The sequence below is a fragment of the Caretta caretta genome, chromosome 2, assembly GCF_965140235.1.
Source record: "Caretta caretta isolate rCarCar2 chromosome 2, rCarCar1.hap1, whole genome shotgun sequence".
Lineage (NCBI taxonomy): Eukaryota > Metazoa > Chordata > Testudines > Cheloniidae > Caretta > Caretta caretta.
The window spans coordinates 119,639,885-119,648,473 of record NC_134207.1 but is presented as its reverse complement, the minus strand read 5'-3'; the positions used below and the strand labels follow the sequence as shown (position 1 = coordinate 119,648,473).

The 8,589-nt window shown below is 47.6% G+C and overlaps 1 long non-coding RNA gene across 1 annotated transcript; it reads right to left on the bottom strand.

Moving 5' to 3' along the window:
* Positions 1–5,548: 5,548 nt before the first annotated feature.
* LOC142071088 (uncharacterized) lies at positions 5,549–7,702 on the bottom strand. Its single transcript, XR_012667043.1, has 2 exons — positions 6,792–7,702; positions 5,549–6,138 (listed from the first exon to the last, which is right to left on the bottom strand). It is a non-coding gene; the product is annotated as an uncharacterized LOC142071088 (long non-coding RNA).
* Positions 7,703–8,589: the final 887 nt, after the last annotated feature.

Genomic DNA, 8,589 nt, shown 5'->3' with positions numbered 1-8,589 from the left:
GTATGTGGAAGGCCTATTAGGTTTTTATCCTCGGTGCCTTCGTCACTGAGATCTTCCTTGCAAAACAGCTCTGCTTCTCCTTCCTGATAAAGTCCTTCTCCTACAACCTTTGCTGTCTCTTCTCCACCCTTATCTTTCTCCTTAATCCTCTCCTCAGCCTCTACCTTTTTCCCTCACTGCTGAGAAGCTTCTTCAAAGAGAAGACTGAAATAATTTAGCATGCGCTTCCAATTCACCACCATGCATACATACACACAGCCTGGATTTTCTCCTCCTTCACTCTGGACTACATTTCAGACATGTCTCTCCCACTTTCAACCATTGACCTTCAGACCAATTTCTTTAGCCAACCCTCTTCCAGTTTGGGACCTCTCTTCCTCCCCTCATTCCTTTCCCTCACCTTCAACATCTCTCTCTCTCTTTCTCTCTCTCTCTCTCTCTCTGTGTCACTTGGCTTATTTTCCTCAGCTTTCAAATGCGCTATTGTCTCCACAGTCCCCCAGACCCTTGCTTAATAGTAGCTGCCTCTCTATCTACAAGGGTCACTGAGAAAGTGTCTAGCCTGACCTATTTAATGATATTCTAGAGCCCAACAGATTTTACAGATCAAAGTACTGGTATTTTGATGTATTTCTTTGTTAGTAGCCATTTTTTCCATCTGTGCAGAACTTGTGCAAGGACCTTTTGAAGTGAGTCAGTCATCAAAGATTGGAAAAATAGAGAAGAATGAAATCAGAGCGGTGTTCAAGTACCTCCATAAAAAGGCTTGACATCAAAAGAAATCCATGAGGACATGGGAGCAACCTTTGGGGATGATGCCTCTTCATACACACAGTAAAGAAAAACCTGGCCTACTGAATTCAAGCAAAGGAGAATCAGCATGGAAAATGAGCCAAGAGCAGGGGACACCCCAGAGAGTCCACTGCAAGATGGTGATGAATGAAGAAGAGCTCTGTGTGGCTCAAAGGCTTAACTTTCTCACCGAAAGAAGGTCCAATAAAAAAAAATCACCTCACCTAGAAGATCAACAGTCAGACACATAGCTGAGACAGTGGGCATCAGCACTGGGTCAGTGCAAGCCATCCTCAATAAAGACCTGGGCATAAGAAAGGTGTCAGCAAGATGGGTGCCCAGAATGATGAGAGCTGACCAGAAAAGAGTGCAACTTGACATTTTCAGTGAACTTTTTGCTTCTCCATGGCCAGGGCCATCCTTACCTATACACAAAGTACTCAGCTGCATAGGGCACCAGGAAATTTGAGGCACCACATTTTCTGGTGCCCTGCGCAACTGCATGCTGCTCCAGCCCCTGCCCCACCTCTTTCCCCCCCGCTCCACCTCTTCCCCAAAGGTCCCACCCTGCTCCGCCCCTGCCCCACCTTTTCCCACCCCTGAGGACTGTAGCAAGGCCAGGCCTGTACTCACCTGTGGTGGGAAGTGCAGCAACCTGGCCCCAGCCGTGCTGCCAGTGAGTGCTGGGGGGCAGTTTCCCCCCTGCGCCCCAAGCCAGCCCCACTCCACCACGGAGGCCTGGGGCCCCCCCATAACCTCCCTCCCATGGGGGGGGGCGGCTGTGTAGGGCCCCAGAATAGCTAGGGACGGCCCTGTCCATGGCAACGCATCACCCCACACATCCCAGGTTGCAGTGACCACAGCGACCAAATGTGGCTTTTGGTTGCTTTCCCAGACAGCCTGCAAACCAGATTTGGCTCCCTCAGACTTCTACCTGTTCCCCAAATTGAAGGAAGACTTTTGTGGAAAGAGCTTCAATGAGGTGATCATAGCACTCAAGTTGTTTCTGGACATGCAGGACAAGGACTTCTACAAGAGGGGCACAGCCAAACTGCGGCTGCACTGGATGAAGTGCATTAATGTCAAGGGGGATTATACTGATAAATAAACAAACAGCTGAACACAAATTATGTTTTTTTCTTTATCAGGCTAGAAATTTTCTAAACTTCCCTTGTACCTGCCCAGTCTCACTCCTTTCCCTGCCTCTATATTTCTTGAACATGCTGTCTATTCCCATTTCATCAATTCCTTCTCCACTAACTCTCCCCTTAGGGTATGTCTACGCTACGAAATTAGGTCGAATTTATAGAAGTCGATTTTTTAGAAAGCGATTTTATACAGTTGATTGTGTGTGTCCCCACACTAATGCACTAAGTGCATTAAGTTGGCGGAGTGCGTCCACAGTACCGAGACTAGTGTCAACTTTTGGAGTGTTGCATTGTGGGTAGCTATCCTACAGTTCCTGCAGTCTCCGCCACCTATTGAAATTCTGGGTTAAGCTCCCAATGCCCAATGGGGCAAAAAACACTGCCACGGGTGGTTTTGGGTACATGTCGTCAGTTGCCCCTCCCTCCATGAAAGCAACGGCAGACAATCATTTCACGCCTTTTTTCCATGTGGGCGCCATACTGCTTTCAGCACATGGTGCAGTAGGACTGCTAACCGTCGTCGTCATCCACCGCTTCTGCTGCCACTCTGTGATCCTGTTCTCCTGATGCTATGAATCCACCTCGCAGGTCCTCTACGTGACCTTTGTCATCCACTGCTTCTGCTGGCACTCTGCTCTCCCGGTGGTCTCGCAGGGCCGCTTCCGCTGCAGTTCTGCTCGGCTGCTCTTGTCTCGCCATACCACGGCAAGTGTGCAGCCCGCTCAGCTGTTGTGTCCTGGCAGCAGACAGTGCAGTAGGTCTGCAAAACTGGTCATCCAACCACCGCTTCCCCTGCAACTCTGCAGATGCCATACCATGGCAAGCATGGAGCCCGCTCAGATCATCGCAGCCATTATGAGCATTGTAAACACCTCACGTATTATCATGCAGTACAGGCGAGTCTCATCTTACACGCATTTAACGTGCGTGAATTCAGCTTTGCGCAGTCGGCAAAAACAACAAAAAAAAAGAGAAAAACAATTATTTAAATACTGTACCTGTAGTGCGGGCAATTCTGCCCACCATTATACTCAATGTAATTTTGACTATACGTGATTTTTGCTTTACGCGTTGACTGCGGAACGTAACCCCAGCATAAGAGGAGACTCTCTTGTATATGCAGAACCTTGTAAACTGGAGTATTAGTAATAGGATGAAATTTAATAGTGAGAAGTGTAAGGTCATGCATTTAGGAATTAATAACAAGAATTTTAGTTATAAGCTGGGGACGCATCAATTAGAAGTAATGGAGGAGGAGAAGGACCTTGGAGTATTGGTTGATCATAGGATGACTATGAGCCACCAATGTGATATGGCCGTGAAAAAAAGCTAATGTGGTCTTGGGATGCATCAGGAGAGGTATTTCCAGTAGGGATAAAGAGGTTTTAGTACCGTTATACAAGGCACTGGTGAGACCTCACCTGGAATACTGTGTGCAGTTCTGGTCTCCCATGTTTAAGAAGGATGAATTCAAACTGGAACAGGTACAGAGAAGGGCTACTAGGATGATCCGAGGAATGGAAAACTTGTCTTATGAAAAGAGACTCAAGGAGCTTGGTTTGTTTAGCCTAACTAAAAGAAGGCTGGGGGGAGATATGATTGCTCTTTATAAATATATCAGAGGGATAAATACCGGAGAGGGAGAGGAATTAATTAAGCTCAGTACCGATGTGGACACAAGAACAAATGGTTATGGCCACCAGGAAATTTAGACTAGAAATTAGACGAAGGTTTCTAACCATCAGAGGAGTGAAGTTTTGGAACAGCCTTCCAAGGAAAACAGTGGGGGCAAAAGATCTATCTGGCTTTAAGATTAAACTTGATAAGTTTATGGAGGAGATGGTATGATGGGATAACATGGTTTTGGTAATTAAATATTCATGGTAAATAGGCCCAATGGCCTGTGATAGGATATTAGATGCGGTGGGATCTGAGTTACCCAGGAAAGAATTTTCTGTTGTATCTGGCTGATGAATCTTGCCCATATGGTCAGGGTTTAGCTGATCGCCATATTTGCAGTTGGGAAGGAATTTTTCTCCAGGGCAGATTGGAAGAGGCCCTGGAGGTTTTTTGCCTTCCTCTGTAGCATGGGGCACGAGTCACTTGCTGGAGGATTCTCTGCTCCTTGAAGTCTTTAAACCATGATTTGAGGACTTCAATAGCACAGACATAGGTGAGAGGTTTTTTGCAGGAGTGGTGGGTGAAATTCTGTGGCCTGCGTTGCGCAGGAGGTCAGACTAGATGATCATAATGGTCCCTTCTGACCTAAATGTCTATGAATCTATGAAACCAGAACCTGCAAAAGCAGGCGAGGAGGCGATGGCAGTGTGGTGACAAGTGATGAGGACATGGACACAGACTTCTCTCAAAGCACAGCAAATTCCCCGGCAATTTGGCCATCCTGGTGGCAATGGGGCAGGCTCATGGCGTGGAACGCCGATTCTGGGCCCATGAAACAAGCACAGACTGGTGGGACCGCATAGTGTTGCGGGTCTGGGATGATTCCCAGTGGCGGCAAAACTTTTGCATGTGTAACGGCATTTTCATGGAACTTTGTGACTTGCTTTCCCCTGCCCTAAAGGGCAAGAATACCAAGATGAGAACAGCCCTCATAGTTCACAAGTGAGTGCCGATAGCCCTCTGGAAACTTGCAACGCCAGACAGCTAACGGTCAGTCGGGATTCAATTTGGAGTGGGCAAATCTACTGTGGGGGCTGCTGTGATCCAAGTAGCCAGCGTAATCACTGAGCTGCTGCTACCAAGGGTAGTGACTCTGGGAAATGTGCAGGTCATACTGGATGGTTTTGCTGCAATGGGATTCCCTAACTGTGGTGGGGAGATAGATGGAACGCATATCCCTATCTTGGGACTGGACCACCAAGGCAGCCAGTACATAAACCGCAAGGGGTACTTTTCAATAGTGCTGCAAGCACTGGTGGATCACAAGGGAGGTTTCACCAACATCAATGTGGGATGGCCAGAAAAGGTACATGACGCTTGCATCTTCAGGAACTCTGGTCTGTATGGACAGCTGCAGGAAGGGACTTTATTCCCAGACCAGAAAATAACCGTTGGGGCTGTTGAAATGCCTATAGTTATCCTTGGGGACCCAGCCTACTCCTTAATGCCATGGCTCATGAAGCCATACCCAGGCAGCCTGGACAGTAGTCAGGAGCTGTTCATCTATAGGCTGAGCAAGTGCAGAATGGTGGTAGAATGTGCATTTGGATGTTTAGAAGTGTGCTGGCGCAGTTTACCAACTTGGTTAGACCTCAGCTAAACCAATATTCCTACTGTTATTACTGCTTGCTGTGTGCGCTACAATATCTGTCAGAGTCAGGGGGAGATATTTATGGTGGGGTGGGAAGTTGAGGCAAATCCCCTGGCCACTGTTTACGTGCAGCCAGACACCAGGGGGTTAGAAGAGCACAGGAGGGCCCGGTGCACATCAGAGAAGCTTTGAAAACCAGTTTCATGGCTGACCAGGCTACAGTGTGACAGTTCTGTTTGTTTCTCCTTGATGAAAACCCACCCCCTTGGTTCACTCTACCTCCCTGTAAACCCTCCCCTGTCCCCTTTGATCACTGCTTGCAGAGGCAATAAAGTCATTATTGTTTCAAATTCATGCTTTCTTTAATTCATCACACAAATAGGGGCATAACTGCCAAGGTAGCCTGGGAGGGGTGGGGGTGGAGGGAAGGACAAGGCCACACTGCACTTCAAAACTTATTGAATGCCAGCCTTCTGTTGCTTGGGCAATCCTCTGGAGTGGAGTGGTTGGGTGCCCAGAGGGCCCCCTCCCCATGTTCTTGGGCATCTGGGTGAGGAGGGCAGTTGGTTACACAGGGACTGCAGTGGCGGTCCGTTCCTTTCCTTCACCTCAACCATATGTCGGAGCATATCAGTTTGATCCTCCAGTAGCCTCAGCATTGCACCCTGCCTCCTCTCATCATGCTGCCTCCACCTTTCCTCTTGATCCCGTCACCTCTGCTGTTGCTCCTGCCACCTGTCCTCGCGTTCATTTTGTGCTTTCCTCGACTCTGACATTGTCTGCCTCCACGCATTCTGCTGGGCTCTTTCAGTTTGGGAGGACTGCATGAGCTCAGAGAACATTTCATCATGAGTGCATTTTTTCGCCTTCTTATCTGCACTAGCCTCTGGGACAGAGATGCTAGTGGCAGCATTGAAACATTTGCAGCTGTGGGAGGAAAAAAAAAAGAAATTAAAACTGAAAAAGACACATTGGCCATTTAAAAGGAGGGGCCGATGTTTTCGGGTTAACGTGCAGTACAAACCCAACTAAACCCCCTCACACACCCAATTCTCTGGGATGATCGCTTCACCCCTCCCCCCAGCACGTGGCTAACAGTGGGGATAATTTCTTTTCAGCCACAGGCAAACAGCCCAGCAGGAATGGCCACCTCTGAATGTCCCCTTCATAAAATTCCCCTATTTCAACCAGGTGACCATGAATGATATCACTCTCCTGAGGATAAACACAGAGAACAGATGTTGCTTGAATGCCAGCAAACACCAGGACCACACGCTGCCATGCTTTCTTATGCAATGATTCCAGACTACGTGTTATTGGCCTGCCGTGGTAAAGTGTCGTACCATGGAGGATGCAATAAGGCTGCCCTCCCCAGAAACCTTTTGCAAGGGCTTTGAGAGTACCTCCAGGACAGCTTCATCGAGATGTCCTTGGAGGATTTCCGCTCCATCCCCAGACACGTTAACAGACTTTTCCAGTAGCTGTACTGGCCACGAATGCATCCCAAGTCTTCAGGGCAAATCAATCATTAAACACGCTTGCTTTTAAACCATGAATTTTATTTACAAAGGTTCACTCACCAGAGGTCCCTTCTCCCCTTCAAGGTTCGGGAGCACAGGTTGGGAGGGTACTGTCTTCAGGGTGATAAACAGTTCTTGGCTGTCGGGGAGAACAGTTTCTCCACTTGCCTGGTGTGCGCTATCATCTTCCTTGTCCCCAAAATCCTCATCCCTGTTGTGTGAGACTTCCTTGCAGGAGTCCACGTACAGGTGTGGGGTAGTTGTAGGGGCACCCCCTAGAATTGCATGCAGCTCATCATAGAAGCGGCATGTCTGTGGCTCTGACCCAGAGCAGGCATTTGCCTCTTGGGTTTTTTGGTAGGCTTGCCTGAGCTCCTTAAGTTTCACATGGCACTGCTGCGGGTCCTTGTGATAGCCTCGGTCCTTCATGCTCTTGGAGATTTTTTCAAATATTTTGGCATTTCGTCTTTTGGAACTGAGTTGTGCTATCAAACAGCAATCAGATCCAGTATCTCCTGTTCGGTCCATGCTGGAGCTCTTGTGCTATTCTGGGATTCCATGGTCACCTCTGATGATGAGATCTGCACGGTCACCAGTGCTGAATCAGCTTGCCACGCTGGCTGAACAGGAAATGAAATTCAAAAGTTCGCGGGGCTTTTCCTGTCTACCTGGCCAGTGCATCCAAGTTGAGAGTGCTGACCAGAGCGGTCACAACTGAGCACTGTGGGATAGATCCCGGAGGCCAATACCGTCGAATTACATCCACACTAACCTACATTCGACCCAGCAATGTCGATTTCAGCACTAATCCCCTCATCAGGAAGGAGTACAGAAATCAATTTTAAGAGCCCATTAAGTTGACAAAAATGGCTTCGTTGTGTGGACGGGTGCAGGGTTAAAATCGATCGAATGCTGCTAAATTCGACCTAAACTCGTAGTGTAGACCAGGGCTTAGTCTCCTATAATCTGGTGCCTGCCAGCTCCACTCTGTTGAAATGTTCCTTACGAAGGTCAAAGACCTCTTCCTGTTTAAATTGCTACTCCTCTTTTCCAGTCTACTTAGCCATCATTTTCTATACAGTTAATGATTCTTTCTTCCTGGATTTTCTCCTCCCTAGAACTCTGTGACCCTGTGCTTTCCTGGTTCTCACAGTAGCACTCTCATTGTTCCTTCAGTGTCTTCTTAGTGACTCTGACTCCTTCGCTCTCCCACTCTGCTTCGAAAAGGTAAAGTACAGTATATAGAATCTGGGGCCTTCATCAAAGGCCGTTAATATCTGAGCTAAGGAAGTTTCTTGATTAATGGTAGCAGCAGTAGATCTTATCTTCTCTGCAGACCTACACTGAGTAGGGGTCCTGAATAAATATGCTGCAGATTTTTGTATGAAGATTTGGGGGGAAATTATGAAAAACAAAATTTGTAAATATCATTGCCCTTTTTTATCTAAGTGGTTGGCCAGTATCTGGGGTCTTGGGGGTTGTTTCTGTCAGGAGGGGATATGGATGATAGAGTCAAGTATTTCTTTAATGCATTACTGTTTATTTACACAGCATGTACACAAAATCCTATTTCCCTGAACACAGTATGACTCAAACAGGAGTTTCTTTGCTCGCAGTCCCAACTTCTTTCCAGTCAGCACCCAAAAGCTGTCTCGATCATCTTTTCTTGGGGTTATACTACAAATACATCTCTAGCTGTGCCTTCTCTCTCTGCTTCTGTCATTGTCTCTGCTGCTTCTCCCCCACACACAGACACGTAGCTGCAATCAAACCAATCCTCACCCCTGCATTTGTTAGCAGATCCTGCCACAGATGTCCTATGTGACCTTGGCCAAGTTACTAAGAACCTAGTTTTCAA